This window comes from Chlorocebus sabaeus, chromosome 27 (genome assembly GCF_047675955.1).
Source record: "Chlorocebus sabaeus isolate Y175 chromosome 27, mChlSab1.0.hap1, whole genome shotgun sequence".
NCBI lineage: Eukaryota > Metazoa > Chordata > Mammalia > Primates > Cercopithecidae > Chlorocebus > Chlorocebus sabaeus.
The window spans coordinates 469,097-488,961 of NC_132930.1; positions in this window are offsets into that span (position 1 = coordinate 469,097).

Consider the following 19,865-nt stretch of genomic DNA (forward strand, 5'->3'; position numbering starts at 1 on the left):
GATGAATGAACAGAACACAGAGCAGTTTCTCAGAAAGCTCCTTTCCAGTTTTGAACGGAAGATATTTCCTTTTTCACCATAGCCCTCTAAGGGTTTCCAAATATCCCTTTGCCAATTCTACAAGAACAGCCTTAGTAAAAGGCTTCTTGACGGGAAATATGTAACTCTGGGAGATGAATTAACAGAACACAGAGCAGTTTCTCAGAAAGCTTCTTTCCAGTTTTGAACGGAAGATATTTCCTTTTTCACCATAGGCCTCTATGGGCTTCCAAATATTCCTTTGTCAATTCCACAAGAACAGCCTTAGCGAAAGGCTTCTTGAAGGGAAACATGTAACTCTGTGATATGAATTAACAGAACACAGAGCAGTTTCTCAGAAAGCTTCTTTCCAGTTTTGAACGGAAGATATTTCCTTTTTCACCATATCCCTCTATGGGCTTCCAAATATCCCTTTGCCAATTCCACAAGAACAGCCTTAGCGAAAGGTTTCTTGAAGGGAAAGATGTAACTCTGTGAGATGAATTAACAGAACACAGAGCAGTTTCTCAGGAAGCTTCTTTCCAGTTTTAAACGGAAGATATTTCCTTTTTCACCGAAGCCCTCTATGGGCTTCCAAATATCCCTTTGTCAATTCCACAAGAACAGCCTTAGCGAAAGGCTTCTTGAAGGGAAACATGTAACTCTGTGAGATGAATTAACAGAACACAGAGCAGTTTCTCAGAAAGCTTCTTTCCAGTTTTGAACGGAAGATATTTCCTTTTTCACCATAGCCCTCTATGGGCTTCCAAATATCCCTCTGCCAATTCCAGAAGAACAGCCTTAGCCAAAGGCTTCTTGAAGGGAAAGATGTAACTCTGTGAGATGAATTAACAGAACACAGAGCAGGTTCTCAGAAAGCTTCTTTCCAGTTTTGAACGGAAGATATATCCTTTTTCACCATAGCCCTCTATGGGCTTCCAAATGTCACTTTGCCAATTCCCACAGAAAAGCCTTAGCGAAAGGCTTCTTGAAGGGAAAGATGTAACTCTGTGTGATGAATTAACAGAACACGGAGCAGTTTCTCAGAAAACTTCTTTCCAGGTTTGAACAGAAGATATCTCCTTTTTCACCATAGCCCTCTTTGGGCTTCCAAATATCCCTTTGCCTATTCCACAAGAACAGCCTTAGCGAAAGGCTTCTTGAAGGGAAAGATGTAACTCTGTGAGATGAATTAACGGAACACAGAGCAGTTTCTCAGAAAGCTTCTTTACAGTTTTTAACGGAAGATATTTCCTTTTTCACCATCGACCTCTATGGGTTTCCAAATATCCCTTTGCAATTCCACAAGAACAGAATTAGCGAAAGGCTTCTTGAAGGGAAAGATGTAACTCTGTGAGATGAATTAACAGAACACAGATCAGTTTCTCAGAAAGATTCTTTCCACTTTTGAACGGAAGATATTTCCTTTTTCACCATAGCCTTCTATGGGATTCCAAATGTCACTTTGCCAATTCCAACAGAAAAGCCTTAGCGAAAGGCTTCTTGAAGGGAAAGATGTAACTCTGTGAGATGAATTAACCGAACACAGAGCAGTTTCTCAGAAAGCTTCTTTCCAGTTTTGAATGGAAGATATTTCCTTTTTCACCATAGCCCTCTGTGGGTTTCCAAATATCCCTTTGACAATTACACAAGAACAGCCTTAACGAAAGGCTTCTTGAAGGGAAAGGTGGAACTCTGTGAGATGAATTAACAGAACACAGAGCGGTTTCTCAGAAAGCTTCTTTCCAGTTTTGAACGGAAGATATTTCCTTTTTCACAATAGCCCTCTATGGGATTCCAAATGTCACCTTGCCAATTCCAACAGAAAAGCCGTAGCGAAAGGCTTCTTGAAGGGAAAGATGTAACTCTGTGAGATGAATTAACGGAACACAGAGCAGTTTCTCAGAAAGCTTCTTTCCAGTTTTGAACGGAAGATATTTCTTTTTTCACCGTAGCCCTCTATGGGTTTCCAAATATCCCTTTGCCAATTCCACAAGAACAGCCTTAGCGAAAGGTTTCTTGAAGGGAAAGATGTAACTCTGTGAGATGAATTAACAGAACACAGAGCAGTTTCTCAGAAAGCTTCTTTCCAGTTTTCAACGGAAGATATTTCCTTTTTCACCGTAGCCCTCTATGGGCTTCCAAATATCCCTCTGCCAATTCCAGAAGAACAGCCTTAGCCAAAGGCTTCTTGAAGGGAAAGATGTAACTCTGTGAGATGGATTAACAGAACACAGAGCAGTTTCTCAGAAAGCTTCTTTCCAGTTTTGAACGGAAGATATTTCCTTTTTCACCATAGCCCTCTCTGGGTTTCCAAATATCCCTTTGCCAATTCCACAAGAACAGCCTTAGCGAAAGGCTTCTTGAAGGGAAAGATGGAACTCTGTGAGGTGAATTAACAGAACACAGAGCAGTTTCTCAGAAAGATTCTTCCCAGTTTTGAACGGAAGATATTTCCTTTTTCACCATAGCCCTCTATGCGTTTCTAAATATCCCTTTGCCAATCATACAAGAACAGCCTTAGCGAAAGGCTTCTTGAAGGGAAAGATGTAACTCTGTGAGATGAATTAACAGAACACAGAGCAGTTTCTCAGAAAGCTTCTTTCCAGTTTTGAACGGAAGATATTTCCTTTTTCACCATAGCCCTCTATGGGCTTCCAAATATCCCTTTGCCAATTCCACAAGAACAGCCTTAGCGAAAGGTTTCTTGAAGGGAAAGATGTAACTCTGTGAGATGAATTAACAGAACACAGAGCAGTTTCTCAGAAAGCTTCTTTCCAGTTTTAAACGGAAGATATTTCCTTTTTCACCGTAGCCCTCTATGGGATTCCAAATATCCCTTTGTCAATTCCACAAGAACAGCCTAAGCGAAAGGCTTCTTGAAGGGAAACATGTAACTCTGTGAGATGAATTAACAGAACACAGAGCAGTTTCTCAGAAAGCTTCTTTCCAGTTTTGAACGGAAGATATTTCCTTTTTCTCCATAGCCCTCTATGGGCTTCCAAATATCCCTTTTCCAATTCCACAAGAACAGCCTTAGCGAAAGGTTTCTTGAAAGGAAAGATGTAACTCTGTGAGATGAATTAACAGAACACAGAGCAGTTTCTCAGAAAACTTATTTCCATGTTTGAACGGAAGATATTACCTTTTTCACCACAGCCCTCAATGGGCTTCCAAATATCCCTTTGTCAATTCCACAAGAACAGCCTTAGCGAAAGGTTTCTTGAAGGGAAAGATGTAACTCTGTGAGATGAATTAACAGAACACAGAGCAGTTTCTCAGAAAGCTTCCTTCCAGTTTTAAAATGAACATATTTCCTTTTTCACCGTAGCCCTCTATGGGCTTCCAAATATCCCTTTGCCAATTCCACAAGAACAGCCTTAGCGAAAGGCTTCTTGAAGGAATACATGTAACTCTGTGAGATGAATTAACAGAACACAGAGCAGTTTCTCAGAAAGCTTCTTTCCAGTTTTGAACGGAAGATATTTCCTTTTTCACCATAGCCCTCTATGGGCTTCCAAATATCCCTCTGCCAATTCCAGAAGAACAGCCTTAGCCAAAGGCTTCTTGAAGGGAAAGATGTAACTCTGTGAGATGAATTAACAGAACACCGAGCAGTTTCTCAGAAAGCTTCTTTCCAGTTTTGAACGGAAGATATTTCCTTTTTCACCATAGCCCTCTATGGGCTTCCTAATATCACTATGCCAAATCCAACAGAAAAGCCTAAGCGAAAGGCTTCTTGAAGGGAAACATGTAACTCTGTGAGATGAATTAAAAGAACACAGAGCAGTTTCTCAGAAAGCTTCTTTCCAGTTTTGAACGGAAGATATTTCCTTTTTCACCATAGCCCTCTATGGGCTTCCAAATATCCCTTTGCCTATTCCACAAGAACAGCCTTAGCGAAAGGTTTTTGAAGGGAAAGATGTAACTCTGTGAGATGAATTAACAGAACACAGAGCAGTTTCTCAGAAAGCTTCTTTCCAGTTTTAAACGGAAGATATTTCCTTTTTCACCGTATAACTCTATGGGCTTCCAAATATCCCTTTGTCAATTCCACAAGAACAGCCTTAGCGAAAGGCTTCTTGAAGGTAAACATGTAACTCTGTGAGATGAATTAACCGAACACAGAGCAGTTTCTCAGAAAGCTTCTTTCCAGTTTTGAACGGAAGATATTTCCTTTTTTACCATAGCCCTCTATGGGCTTCCAAATATCCCTTTGCCAATTCCACAAGAACAGCCTTAGCGAAAGGCTTCTTGAAGGGAAAGATGTAATTCTGTGAGATGAATTAACAGAACACAGAGCAGTTTCTCAGAAAACTTCTTTCCATGTTTGAACGGAAGATATTACCTTTTTCACCATAGCCCTCAATGGGCTTCCAAATATCCCTTTGCCAATTCCACAAGAACAGCCTTAGGGAAAGGCTTCTTGAAGGGAAAGATGTAACTCCGTGAGATAAATTAACAGAACACAGAGCAGTTTCTCAGAAAGCTTCTTTCCAGTTTTGAACGGAAGATATTTCCTTTTTCACCATAGCCCTCTATGGGCTTCCAAATATCCCTCTGCCAATTCCAGAAGAACAGCCTTAGCCAAAGGCTTCTTGAAGGGAAAGATGTAACTCTGTGAGATGAATTAACAGAACACAGAGCAGGTTCTCAGAAAGCTTCTTTCCAGTTTTGAACGGAAGATATCTCCTTTTTCACCATAGCCCTCTATGGGCTTCCAAATGTCACTTTGCCAATTCCCACAGAAAAGCCTTAGCGAAAGGCTTCTTGAAGGGAAAGATGTAACTCTGTGTGATGAATTAACAGAACACGGAGCAGTTTCTCAGAAAACTTCTTTCCAGGTTTGAACAGAAGATATCTCCTTTTTCACCATAGCCCTCTTTGGGCTTCCAAATATCCCTTTGCCAATTCCACAAGAACAGCCTTAGCGAAAGGCTTCTTGAAGGGAAAGATGTAACTCTGTGAGATGAATTAACGGAACACAGAGCAGTTTCTCAGAAAGCTTCTTTACAGTTTTTAACGGAAGATATTTCCTTTTTCACCATCGACCTCTATGGGTTTCCAAATATCCCTTTGCAATTCCACAAGAACAGAATTAGCGAAAGGCTTCTTGAAGGGAAAGATTTAACTCTGTGAGATGAATTAACAGAACACAGATCAGTTTCTCAGAAAGCTTCTTTCCACTTTTGAACGGAAGATATTTCCTTTTTCACCATAGCCTTCTATGGGATTCCAAATGTCACTTTGCCAATTCCAACAGAAAAGCCTTAGCGAAAGTCTTCTTGAAGGGAAAGATGTAACTCTGTGAGATGAATTAACCGAACACAGAGCAGTTTCTCAGAAAGCTTCTTTCCAGTTTTGAATGGAAGATATTTCCTTTTTCACCATAGCCCTCTGTGGGTTTCCAAATATCCCTTTGACAATTACACAAGAACAGCCTTAACGAAAGGCTTCTTGAAGGGAAAGGTGGAACTCTCTATGATGAAAGAACAGAACAAGGAGCTGTTTCTCAGAAAGCTTCTTTCCAGTTTTGAACGGCAGAAATTTCCTTTTTCACCATAGATCTCTATGGGTTTCCAAATATCCCTTTGCCATTTCCACAAGAACAGCCTTAGCGAAAGGCTTCTTGAAGGGAAAGATGGAACTCTGTGTGATGAAAGAACAGAACAAGGAGCAGTTTCTCAGAAAGCTTCTTTCCAGTTTTGAACGAAAGAAATTTCCCTTTTTCACCATAGATCTCTATGGGTTTGCAAATATCCCTTTGCCATTTCCACAAGAACAGCCTTAGCGAAAGGCTTCTTGAAGGGAAAAATGTAACTCTGTGAGATGGATTACCAGAACACAGAGCAGTTTCTCAGAAAGCTTCTTTCCAGTTTTGAACAGAAGATATTTCCTTTTTCACCATAGCCCTCTATGGGCTTCCAAATATCACTTTGCCAATTCCAACAGAAAAGCCTAAGCGAAAGGCTTCTTGAAGGGAAAGATGTAACTCTGTGAGATGAATTGACAGAACACAGAGCAATTTCTCAGAAAGCTTCTTTCCAGTTTTGAACGGAAGATATTTCTTTTTCACCATAGCCCTCTATGGGTTTCCAAATATCCCTTTGTCAATTCCACAAGAACAGCCTTAGCGAAAGGCTTCTTGAAGGGAAAGATGGAACTCTGTGAGATGAATGAACAGAACACAGGGCAGTTTCTCAGAAAGCTTCTTTCCAGTTTTGAACGGAAGATATTTCCTTTTTCAGCATAGCCCTCTAAGGGCTTCCAAATATCCCTTTGCCAATTCCACAAGAACAGCCTTAGAGAAAGGCTTCTTGAAAGGGAAAGATGTAACTCTGTGAGATGAATTAACAGAACACAGAGCAGGTTCTCAGAAAGCTTCTTTCCAGTTTTGAACGAAGTATATTTCCTTTTTCACCATAGCCCTCTATGGGCTTCCCAATATCTTTTTGCCAATTCCACAAGAACTGCCTTAGCGAAAGGGTTCTTGAAGGGAAAGATGTAACTTTGTGAGACGGATTAACAGAACACAGAGCAGTTTCTCAGAAAGCTTCTTTCCAGTTTTGAACGGAAGATATTTCGTTTTTCAGCATAGCCCTCTATGGGCTTCAAAATATCCCTTTCCCAATTCCACAAGAACAGCCTTAGCGAAAGGCTTCTTGAAGGGAAAGATGTAACTCTGTGAGATGAATTAACGGAACACAGAGCAGTTTCTCAGAAAGCTTCTTTCCAGTTTTGAACGGAAGATATTTCCTTTTTCACCATACCCCTCTATGGGTTTCCAAATATCCCTTTGCCAATTCCACAAGAACAGACTTAGCGAAAGGCTTCTTAAAGGGAAAGATGGAACTCTGTGAGATGAATGAACAGAACACAGAGCAGTTTCTCAGAAAGCTCCTTTCCAGTTTTGAACGGAAGATATTTCCTTTTTCACCATAGCCCTCTAAGGGTTTCCAAATATCCCTTTGCCAATTCTACAAGAACAGCCTTAGTAAAAGGCTTCTTGACGGGAAATATGTAACTCTGGGAGATGAATTAACAGAACACAGAGCAGTTTCTCAGAAAGCTTCTTTCCAGTTTTGAACGGAAGATATTTCCTTTTTCACCATAGGCCTCTATGGGCTTCCAAATATTCCTTTGTCAATTCCACAAGAACAGCCTTAGCGAAAGGCTTCTTGAAGGGAAACATGTAACTCTGTGATATGAATTAACAGAACACAGAGCAGTTTCTCAGAAAGCTTCTTTCCAGTTTTGAACGGAAGATATTTCCTTTTTCACCATATCCCTCTATGGGCTTCCAAATATCCCTTTGCCAATTCCACAAGAACAGCCTTAGCGAAAGGTTTCTTGAAGGGAAAGATGTAACTCTGTGAGATGAATTAACAGAACACAGAGCAGTTTCTCAGGAAGCTTCTTTCCAGTTTTAAACGGAAGATATTTCCTTTTTCACCGAAGCCCTCTATGGGCTTCCAAATATCCCTTTGTCAATTCCACAAGAACAGCCTTAGCGAAAGGCTTCTTGAAGGGAAACATGTAACTCTGTGAGATGAATTAACAGAACACAGAGCAGTTTCTCAGAAAGCTTCTTTCCAGTTTTGAACGGAAGATATTTCCTTTTTCACCATAGCCCTCTATGGGCTTCCAAATATCCCTCTGCCAATTCCAGAAGAACAGCCTTAGCCAAAGGCTTCTTGAAGGGAAAGATGTAACTCTGTGAGATGAATTAACAGAACACAGAGCAGGTTCTCAGAAAGCTTCTTTCCAGTTTTGAACGGAAGATATTTCCTTTTTCACCATAGCCCTCTATGGGCTTCCAAATGTCACTTTGCCAATTCCCACAGAAAAGCCTTAGCGAAAGGCTTCTTGAAGGGAAAGATGTAACTCTGTGTGATGAATTAACAGAACACGGAGCAGTTTCTCAGAAAACTTCTTTCCAGGTTTGAACAGAAGATATCTCCTTTTTCACCATAGCCCTCTTTGGGCTTCCAAATATCCCTTTGCCAATTCCACAAGAACAGCCTTAGCGAAAGGCTTCTTGAAGGGAAAGATGTAACTCTGTGAGATGAATTAACGGAACACAGAGCAGTTTCTCAGAAAGCTTCTTTACAGTTTTTAACGGAAGATATTTCCTTTTTCACCATCGACCTCTATGGGTTTCCAAATATCCCTTTGCAATTCCACAAGAACAGAATTAGCGAAAGGCTTCTTGAAGGGAAAGATGTAACTCTGTGAGATGAATTAACAGAACACAGATCAGTTTCTCAGAAAGCTTCTTTCCACTTTTGAACGGAAGATATTTCCTTTTTCACCATAGCCTTCTATGGGATTCCAAATGTCACTTTGCCAATTCCAACAGAAAAGCCTTAGCGAAAGGCTTCTTGAAGGGAAAGATGTAACTCTGTGAGATGAATTAACCGAACACAGAGCAGTTTCTCAGAAAGCTTCTTTCCAGTTTTGAATGGAAGATATTTCCTTTTTCACCATAGCCCTCTGTGGGTTTCCAAATATCCCTTTGACAATTACACAAGAACAGCCTTAACGAAAGGCTTCTTGAAGGGAAAGGTGGAACTCTGTGAGATGAATTAACAGAACACAGAGCGGTTTCTCAGAAAGCTTCTTTCCAGTTTTGAACGGAAGATATTTCCTTTTTCACAATAGCCCTCTATGGGATTCCAAATGTCACCTTGCCAATTCCAACAGAAAAGCCGTAGCGAAAGGCTTCTTGAAGGGAAAGATGTAACTCTGTGAGATGAATTAACGGAACACAGAGCAGTTTCTCAGAAAGCTTCTTTCCAGTTTTGAACGGAAGATATTTCCTTTTTCACCGTAGCCCTCTATGGGTTTCCAAATATCCCTTTGCCAATTCCACAAGAACAGCCTTAGCGAAAGGTTTCTTGAAGGGAAAGATGTAACTCTGTGAGATGAATTAACAGAACACAGAGCAGTTTCTCAGAAAGCTTCTTTCCAGTTTTCAACGGAAGATATTTCCTTTTTCACCGTAGCCCTCTATGGGCTTCCAAATATCCCTCTGCCAATTCCAGAAGAACAGCCTTAGCCAAAGGCTTCTTGAAGGGAAAGATGTAACTCTGTGAGATGGATTAACAGAACACAGAGCAGTTTCTCAGAAAGCTTCTTTCCAGTTTTGAACGGAAGATATTTCCTTTTTCACCATAGCCCTCTCTGGGTTTCCAAATATCCCTTTGCCAATTCCACAAGAACAGCCTTAGCGAAAGGCTTCTTGAAGGGAAAGATGGAACTCTGTGAGGTGAATTAACAGAACACAGAGCAGTTTCTCAGAAAGATTCTTCCCAGTTTTGAACGGAAGATATTTCCTTTTTCACCATAGCCCTCTATGGGCTTCCAAATATCCCTTTGCCAATTCCACAAGAACAGCCTTTGCGAAAGGTATCTTGAAGGGAAAGGTGTAACTCTGTGAGATGAATTAACAGAACACAGAGCAGTTTCTCAGAAAGCTTCTTTCCAGTTTTAAACGAAAGATATTTCCTTTTTCACCGTAGCCCTCTATGGGCTTCCAAATATCCCTTTGCCTATTCCACAAGAACAGCCTTAGCGAAAGGCTTCTTAAAGGGAAAGATGGAACTCTGTGAGATCAATGAACAGAACACAGAGCAGTTTCTCAGAAAGCTTCTTTCCAGTTTTGAACGGAAGATATTTCCTTTTTCACCATAGCCCTCTAAGGGTTTCCAAATATCCCTTTGAAAATTCTACAAGAACAGCCTTAGCGAAAGGCTTCTTGAAGGGAAAGATGTAACTCTGTGCGATGAATTAACCGAACACAGAGCAGTTTCTCAGAAAGCTTCTTTCCAGTTTTGAACGGAAGATATTTCCTTTTTCAACATAACCCTCTATGGGTTTCCAAATATCCCTTTGCCAATTCCACAAGAACAGCCTTAGCGAAAGGCTTCTTGAAGGGAAAGATGTAACTCTGTGAGATGAATTAACAGAACACAGAGCGGTTTCTCAGAAAGCTTCTTTCCAGTTTTGAACGGAAGATATTTCCTTTTTCACAATAGCCCTCTATGGGATTCCAAATGTCACCTTGCCAATTTCAACAGAAAAGCCTTAGCGAAAGGCTTCTTGAAGGGAAAGATGTAACTCTGTGAGATGAATTAACGGAACACAGAGCAGTTTCTCAGAAAGCTTCTTTCCAGTTTTGAACGGAAGATATTTCCTTTTTCACCATAGCCCTCTATGGGTTTCCAAATATCCCTTTGCCAATTCCACAAGAACAGCCTTAGCGAAAGGCTTCTTAAAGGGAAAGATGGAACTCTATGAGATGAATGAACAGAACACAGAGCAGTTTCTCAGAAAGCTTCTTTCCAGTTTTGAATGAAAGATATTTCCTTTTTCACCATAGCCCTCTATGCGTTTCTAAATATCCCTTTGCCAATCATACAAGAACAGCCTTAGCGAAAGGCTTCTTGAAGGGAAAGATGTAACTCTGTGAGATGAATTAACAGAACACAGAGCAGTTTCTCAGAAAGATTCTTTCCAGTTTTGAACGGAAGATATTTCCTTTTTCACCATAGCCCTCTATGGGCTTCCAAATATCCCTTTGCCAATTCCACAAGAACAGCCTTAGCGAAAGGTTTCTTGAAGGGAAAGATGTAACTCTGTGAGATGAATTAACAGAACACAGAGCAGTTTCTCAGAAAGCTTCTTTCCAGTTTTAAACGGAAGATATTTCCTTTTTCACCGTAGCCCTCTATGGGCTTCCAAATATCCCTTTGTCAATTCCACAAGAACAGCCTAAGCGAAAGGCTTCTTGAAGGGAAACATGTAACTCTGTGAGATGAATTAACAGAACACAGAGCAGTTTCTCAGAAAGCTTCTTTCCAGTTTTGAACGGAAGATATTTCCTTTTTCTCCATAGCCCTCTATGGGCTTCCAAATATCCCTTTTCCAATTCCACAAGAACAGCCTTAGCGAAAGGTTTCTTGAAAGGAAAGATGTAACTCTGTAAGATGAATTAACAGAACACAGAGCTGTTTCTCAGAAAACTTATTTCCATGTTTGAACGGAAGATATTACCTTTTTCACCACAGCCCTCAATGGGCTTCCAAATATCCCTTTGCCAATTTCACAAGAACAGCCTTAGCGAAAGGCTTCTTGAAGGGAAAGATGTAACTCTGTGAGATGAATTAACAGAACACAGAGCAGTTTCTCAGAAAGCTTCTTTCCAGTTTTGAACGGAAGATATTTCCTTTTTCACCATAGCCCTCTACGGGTTTCCAAATATCCCTTTGCCAATTCCACAAGAACAGCCTTAGCGAAAGGCTTCTTGAAGGGAAAGATGGAACTCTGTGAGGTGAATGAACAGAACACAGAGCACTTTCTCAGAAAGCTTCTTTCCAGTTTTGAACAGAAGATATTTCCTTTTTTTTTTTTTTTTTTTTTTGGTACGGAGTCTTTCTCTGTCACCCAGGCTGGAGTTCTGTTGCCGGCTCTCTGCTCACCGCAAGCTCCGCCACCCGGGTTCATGCCATTCTCCTGCCTCAATCTCCGGAGTAGCAGGGACTACAGGCGCCCGCCACCTCGCCCGGCTAGATTTTTGTATTTTTTAGTAGCGACGGGGTTTCACCGTGTTAGACAGGATGGTCTCGATCTCCTGAAATAGTGATCCGCTCGTCTCGGGCTCCCAAAGTGCTGGGATTACAGGCTTGAGCCACCGCGCCCGGCCTTAGATATTTCCTTTTTCACCATAGCCCTCTATGGGCTTCCAAATATCCCTTTGTCAATTCCACAAGAACAGCCTTAGCGAAAGGCTTCTTGAAGGGAAAGATGTAACTCTGTGAGATGAATTAACAGAACACAGAGCAGTTTCTCAGAAAGCTTCTTTATAGTTTTGAACTTAAGATATTTCCTTTTTCACCATACCCTCTATGGGCTTCCAAATATCCCTTTGCCAATTCCACAAGAACAGCCTTAGCGAAAGGCTTCTTGAAGGGAAAGATGGAACTCTGTGAAATGAATGAACAGAACACAGAGCAGTTTCTCAGAAAGCTTCTTTCCAGTTTTGAACGGAAGATATTTCCTTTTTCACCATAGCCCTCTATGGGTTTCCAAATATCCCTTTGCCAATTCTACAAGAACAGCCTTAGCGAAAGGCTTCTTGAAGGGAAAGATGTACCTCTGTGAGATGAATTAACAGAAAACAGAGCAGTTTCTCAGAAAGCTTCTTTCCAGTTTTGAACGGAAGATATTTCCTTTTTCACCATAGCCCTCTATGGGCTTCCAAATATCACTTTGCCAATTCCACAAGAACAGCCTTAGCGAAAGGCTTCTTGAAGGGAAAGATGGAACTGTGTGAGATGAATGAACAGAACACAGGGCAGTTTCTCAGAAAGCTTCTTTCCAGTTTTGAACGGAAGATATTTCCTTTTTCAGCATAGCCCTCTATGGGCTTCCAAATATCACTTTGCCAATTCCAACAAAAAAGCCTAAGCGAAAGGCTTCTTGAAGGGAAAGATGTAACTCTGTGAGATCAATTGACAGAACACAGAGCAGTTTCTCAGAAAGCTTCTTTCCAGTTTTGAACGGAAGATATTTCCTTTTTCACCATAGCCTTCTATGGGTTTCCAAATATCCCTTGCCAATTCCACAAGAACAGCCTTAGCGAAAGGCTTCTTGAAGGGAAAGATGGAACTCTGTGAGATGAATGAACAGAACACAGGGCATTTTCTCAGAAAGCTTCTTTCCAGTTTTGAACGGAAGATATTTCCTTTTTCAGCATAGAACTCTAAGGGCTTCGAAATATCCCTTTGCCAATTCCACAAGAACAGCCTTAGCGAAAGGCTTCTTGAAGGGGAAGATGTAACTCTGAGAGATGGATTAACGGAACACAGAGCAGTTTCTCAGAAAGGTTCTTTCCAGTTTTGATCGGAAGATATTTCCTTTTTCTCCATAGCCATTTATGGGCTTCCAAATGTCCCTTTGTCAATTCCACAAGAAGAGCCTTAGCGAAAGGCTTCTTGAAGGGAAACATGTAACTCTGTGAGATGAATTAACAGAACACAGAGCAGTTTCTCAGGAAGCTTCTTTCCAGTTTTGAGCGGAAGATATTTCCTTTTTCACCATAGCCCTCTATGGGCTTCCAAATATCCCTTTGCCAATTCCACAAGAACAGACTTAGCGAAAGGTTGCTTGAAGGGAAAGATGTAACTCTCTGAGATGAATTAACAGAACACAGAGCAGTTTCTCAGAAAGCTTCTTTCCAGTTTTAAACGGAAGATATTTCCTTTTTCACCATAGCCCTCTATGGGCTTCCAAATAACCCTTTGCCAATTCCACAAGAACAGCCTTAGCGAAAGGCTTCTTGAAGGGAAAGATGTAACTCTGTGAGATGAATAACAGAACACAGAGCAGTTTCTCAGAAAGCTTCTTTCCATGTTTGAACGGAAGATATTACCTTTTTCACCATAGCCCTCTATGGGCTTCCAAATATCCCTTTGCCAATTCCACAAGAACAGCCTTAGCGAAAGGATTCTTGAAGGGAAAGATGTAACCCTGTGAGATGAATTAACAGAACACAGAGCAGTTTCTCAGAAAGCTTCTTTCCAGTTTTGAACGGAAGATATTACCTTTTTCACCATAGCCCTCAATGTACTTCCAAATGTCACTTTGCCAATTCCAACAGAAAAGCCTTAGCGAAAGGCTTCTTGAAGGGAAAGATGTAACTCTGTGAGATGAATTAACAGAACACAGAGCAGTTTCTCAGAAAGCTTCTTTCCAGTTTTGAACGGAAGATATTTCCTTTTTCACCATACCCTGTATGGGTTTCCAAATATCCCTTTGCCAATTCCACAAGAACAGCCTTAGCGAAAGGCTTCTTGAAGGGAAAGATGGAACTCTGTGAGATGAATGAACAGAACACAGAACAGTTTCTCAGAAAGCTTCTTTTTCAGTTTTGAACGGAAGATATTTCCTTTTTCACCATAGCCCTCTATGGGTTTCCAAATATCCCTTTGCCAATTCTGCAAGAACAGCCTTAGCGAAAGGCTTCATGAAGTTAAAGATGTAAATCTGTGAGATGAATTAACAGAACACAGTGCAGTTTCTCAGAAAGCTTCTTTCCAGTTTTGAACGGAAGATATTTCCTTTTTCAACATAACCCTCTATGGGTTTCCAAATATCCCTTTTCCAATTCCCCAAGAACAGCCTTAGCGAAAGGCTTCTTGAAAGGAAAGATGTAACTCTGTGAGATGAATTAACAGAACACAGAGCAGTTTCTCAGAAAACTTATTTCCATGTTTGAACGGAAGATATTACCTTTTTCACCACAGCCCTCAATGGGCTTCCAAATATCCCTTTGCCAATTTCACAAGAACAGCCTTAGCGAAAGGCTTCTTGAAGGGAAAGATGTAACTCTGTGAGATGAATTAACAGAACATAGAGCAGTTTCTCAGAAAGCTTCTTTCCCGTTTTGAACGGAAGTTATTTCCTTTTTCACCATAGCCCTCTACGGGTTTCCAAATATCCCTTTGCCAATTCCACAAGAACAGCCTTAGCGAAAGGCTTCTTGAAGGGAAAGATGGAACTCTGTGAGGTGAATGAACAGAACACAGAGCAGTTTCTCAGAAAGCTTCTTTCCAGTTTTGAACAGAAGATATTTCCATTTTTTTTTTGGGTCGGAGTCTTTCTCTGTCACCCAGGCTGAAGTGCTGTTGCCGGATCTCTGCTCACCGCAAGCTCCGCCTCCCGGGTTCATGCCATTCTCCTGCCTCAATCTCCGGAGTAGCAGGGACTACAGGCGCCCGCCACCTCGCCCGGCTAGATTTTTGTATTTTTTAGTAGCGACGGGGTTTCACCGTGTTAGACAGGATGGTCTCGATCTCCTGAAATAGTGATCCGCTCGTCTCGGGCTCCCAAAGTGCTGGGATTACAGGCTTGAGCCACCGCGCCCGGCCTTAGATATTTCCTTTTTCACCATAGACCTCTATGGGCTTCCAAATATCCCTTTGCCAATTACACAAGAACAGCCTTAGCGAAAGACTTCTTGAAGGGAAATATGTAACTCTGTGAGATTAATTAACAGAACACAGAGCAGTTTCTCAGAAAGCTTCTTTATAGTTTTGAACGGAAGATATTTCCTTTTTCACCATAGCCCCCTATGGGCTTCCAAATATCACTTTGCCAATTCCACAAGAACAGCCTTAGAGAAAGGCTTCTTGAAGGGAAAGATGGAACTCTGTGAGATGAATGAACAGAACACAGAGCAGTTTCTCAGAAAGCTTCTTTCCAGCTTTGAACGGAAGATATTTCCTTTTTCACCATAGCCCTCTCTGGGTTTCCAAATATCCCTTTGCCAATTCTACAAGAACAGCCTTAGCGAAAGGCTTCTTGAAGGGAAAGATGTAACTCTGTGAGATGAATTAACAGAACACAGAGCAGTTTCTCAGAAAGCTTCTTTCCAGTTTTGAACGGAAGATATTTCCTTTTCCACCATAGCCCTCTATGGGCTTCCAAATATCACTTTGTCAATTCCACAAGAACAGCCTTAGCGAAAGGCTTCTTGAAGGGAAAGGTGGAACTCTGTGAGATGAATGAACAGAACACAGGGCAGTTTCTCAGAAAGCTTCTTTCCAGTTTTGAACGGAAGATATTTCCTTTTTCAGCATAGCCCTCTATGGGCTTCCAAATATCACTTTGCCAATTCCAACAAAAAAGCCTAAGCGAAAGGCTTCTTGAAGGGAAAGATGTAACTCTGTGAGATGAATTGACAGAACACAGAGCAGTTTCTCAGAAAGCTTCTTTCCAGTTTTGAACGGAAGATATTTCCTTTTTCACCATAGCCTTCTATGGGTTTCCAAATATCCCTTGCCAATTCCACAAGAACAGCCTTAGCGAAAGGCTTCTTGAAGGGAAAGATGGAACTCTGTGAGATGAATGAACAGAACTCAGGGCATTTTCTCAGAAAGCTTCTTTCCAGTTTTGAACGGAAGATATTTCCTTTTTCAGCATAGCCCTCTAAGGGCTTCGAAATATCCCTTTGCCAATTCCACAAGAACAGCCTTAGCGAAAGGCCTCTTTATGGGAAAGATGTAACTCTGTGAGATGAATTATCAGAACACAGAGCAGTTTCTCAGAAAACTTCTTTCCAGTTTTGAACGAAGGATATTTCCTTTTTCACCATAGCCCTCTATGGGCTTCCCAATATCCCTTTGCCAATTCCACAAGAACAGCCTTACCGAAAGGCTTCTTGAAGGGGAAGACGTAACTCTGAGAGATGGATTAACAGAACACAGAGCAGTTTCTCAGAAAGGTTCTTTCCAGTTTTGATTGGAAGATATTTCCTTTTTCACCATAGCCCTTTATGGGCTTCCAAATGTCCCTTTGTCAATTCCACAAGAAGAGCCTTAGCGAATGGCTTCTTGAAGGGAAAGATGGAACTCTGTGAGATGAATGAACAGAACACAGGGTAGTTTCTCAGAAAGCTTCTTTCCAGTTTTGAACGGAAGATATTTCCTTTTTCAGCATAGCCCTCTATGGGCTTCCAAATATCACTTTGCCAATTCCAACAAAAAAGCCTAAGGGAAAGGCTTCTTGAAGGGAAAGATGTAACTCTGTGAGATGAATTGACAGAACACAGAGCAGTTTCTCAGAAAACTTCTTTCCAGTTTTGAACGGAATATATTTCCTTTTTCAGCATAGCCCTCTAAGGGCTTCGAAATATCCCTTTGCCAATTCCACAAGAACAGCCTTAGCGAAAGGCTTCTTTATGGGAAAGATGTAACTCTGTGAGATGAATTATCAGAACACAGAGCAGTTTCTCAGAAAACTTCTTTCCCGTTTTGAACGAAGGATATTTTATTTTTAACCATAACCCTCTATGGGCTTCCCAATATCCCTTTGCCAATTCCACAAGAACAGCCTTAGCGAAAGGCTTCTTGAAGGGGAAGATGTAACTCTGAGTGATGGATTAACAGAACACAGAGCAGTTTCTCACAAAGGTTCTTTCCAGTTTTGATCGGAAGATATTTCCTTTTTCACCATAGCCCTTTATGGGCTTCCAAATGTCCCTTTGTCAATTCCACAAGAAGAGCCTTAGCGAAAGGCTTTTTGAAGGGAAACATGTAACTCTGTGAGATGAATTAACAGAACACAGAGCAGTTTCTCAGGAAGCTTCTTTCCAGTTTTGAACGGAAGATATTTCCTTTTTCACCATAGCCCACTATGGGCTTCCAAATATAACTTTGCCAATTCCACAAGAACAGACTTAGCGAAAGGTTGCTTGAAGGGAAAGATGTAACTCTCTGAGATGAATTAACAGAACACAGAGCAGTTTCTCAGAAAGCTTCTTTCCAGTTTTAAACGGAAGAAATTTCCTTTTTCACAATAGCCCTCTATGGGCTTCCAAATAACCCTTTGCCAATTCCACAAGAACAGCCTTAGCGAAAGGCTTCTTGAAGGGAAAGATGTAACTCTGTGAGATGAATAACAGAACACAGAGCAGTTTCTCAGAAAGCTTCTTTCCATGTTTGAACGGAAGATATTACCTTTTTCACCATAGCCCTCTAAGGGCTTCCAAATATCCCTTTGCCAATTCCACAAGAACAGCCTTAGGGAAGGGCTTCTTGAAGGGAAAGATGTAACTCTGTGAGGTGAATTAACAGAACACGGAGCAGTTTCTCAGAAAGGTTCTTTCCAGTTTGGAACGGAATATATCTCCTTTTTCACCATAGCCCTCTATGGGCTTCCAAATATCCCTTTGCCAATTCCACAAGAACAGCCTTAGCGAAAGGCTTCTTGAAGGGAAAGATGTAACTCTGTGAGATGAATTAACAGAACACGGAGCAGTTTCTCAGTAAACTTCTTTCCAGGTTTGAACAGAAGATATCCCCTTTTTCACCATAGCCCTCTATGGGCTTCCAAATATCCCTTTGCCAATTCCACAAGAACAGCCTTAGCGAAAGGCTTCTTGAAGGGAAAGATGTAACTCTGTGAGATGAATTAACAGAACACAGAGCAGTTTCTCAGAAAGCTTCTTTCCGGTTTTGAACGGAAGATATTTCCTTTTTCACCATAGCCCTCTACGGGTTTCCAAATATCCCTTTGCCAATTCCACAAGAACAGCCTTAGCGAAAGGCTTCTTGAAGGGAAAGATGGAACTCTGTGAGGTGAATGAACAGAACACAGAGCAGTTTCTCAGAAAGCTTCTTTCCAGTTTTGAACAGAAGATATTTCCTTTTTTTTTTTTTTTTTTTTTTTTTTTGGGACGGAGTCTGGCTCTGTCACCCAGGCTGGAGTGCTGTTGCCGGATCTCTGCTCACCGCAAGCTCCGCCTCCCGTGTTCATGCCATTCTCCTGCCTCAATCTCCGGAGTAGCAGGGACTACAGGCGCCCGCCACCTCGCCCGGCTAGATTTTTGTATTTTTTAGTAGCGACGGGGTTTCACCGTGTTAGACAGGATGGTCTCGATCTCCTGAAATAGTGATCCGCTCGTCTCGGGCTCCCAAAGTGCTGGGATTACAGGCTTGAGCCACCGCGCCCGGCCTTAGATATTTCCTTTTTCACCATAGCCCTCTATGGGCTTCCAAATATCCCTTTGTCAATTCCACAAGAACAGCCTTAGCGAAAGGCTTCTTGAAGGGAAAGATGTAACTCTGTGAGATGAATTAACAGAACACAGAGCAGTTTCTCAGAAAGCTTCTTTATAGTTTTGAACTTAAGATATTTCCTTTTTCACCATACCCTCTATGGGCTTCCAAATATCCCTTTGCCAATTCCACAAGAACAGCCTTAGCGAAAGGCTTCTTGAAGGGAAAGATGGAACTCTGTGAAATGAATGAACAGAACACAGAGCAGTTTCTCAGAAAGCTTCTTTCCAGTTTTGAACGGAAGATATTTCCTTTTTCACCATAGCCCTCTATGGGTTTCCAAATATCCCTTTGCCAATTCTACAAGAACAGCCTTAGCGAAAGGCTTCTTGAAGGGAAAGATGTACCTCTGTGAGATGAATTAACAGAAAACAGAGCAGTTTCTCAGAAAGCTTCTTTCCAGTTTTGAACGGAAGATATTTCCTTTTTCACCATAGCCCTCTATGGGCTTCCAAATATCACTTTGCCAATTCCACAAGAACAGCCTTAGCGAAAGGCTTCTTGAAGGGAAAGATGGAACTGTGTGAGATGAATGAACAGAACACAGGGCAGTTTCTCAGAAAGCTTCTTTCCAGTTTTGAACGGAAGATATTTCCTTTTTCAGCATAGCCCTCTATGGGCTTCCAAATATCACTTTGCCAATTCCAACAAAAAAGCCTAAGCGAAAGGCTTCTTGAAGGGAAAGATGTAACTCTGTGAGATCAATTGACAGAACACAGAGCAGTTTCTCAGAAAGCTTCTTTCCAGTTTTGAACGGAAGATATTTCCTTTTTCACCATAGCCTTCTATGGGTTTCCAAATATCCCTTGCCAATTCCACAAGAACAGCCTTAGCGAAAGGCTTCTTGAAGGGAAAGATGGAACTCTGTGAGATGAATGAACAGAACACAGGGCATTTTCTCAGAAAGCTTCTTTCCAGTTTTGAACGGAAGATATTTCCTTTTTCAGCATAGAACTCTAAGGGCTTCGAAATATCCCTTTGCCAATTCCACAAGAACAGCCTTAGCGAAAGGCTTCTTGAAGGGGAAGATGTAACTCTGAGAGATGGATTAACGGAACACAGAGCAGTTTCTCAGAAAGGTTCTTTCCAGTTTTGATCGGAAGATATTTCCTTTTTCTCCATAGCCATTTATGGGCTTCCAAATGTCCCTTTGTCAATTCCACAAGAAGAGCCTTAGCGAAAGGCTTCTTGAAGGGAAACATGTAACTCTGTGAGATGAATTAACAG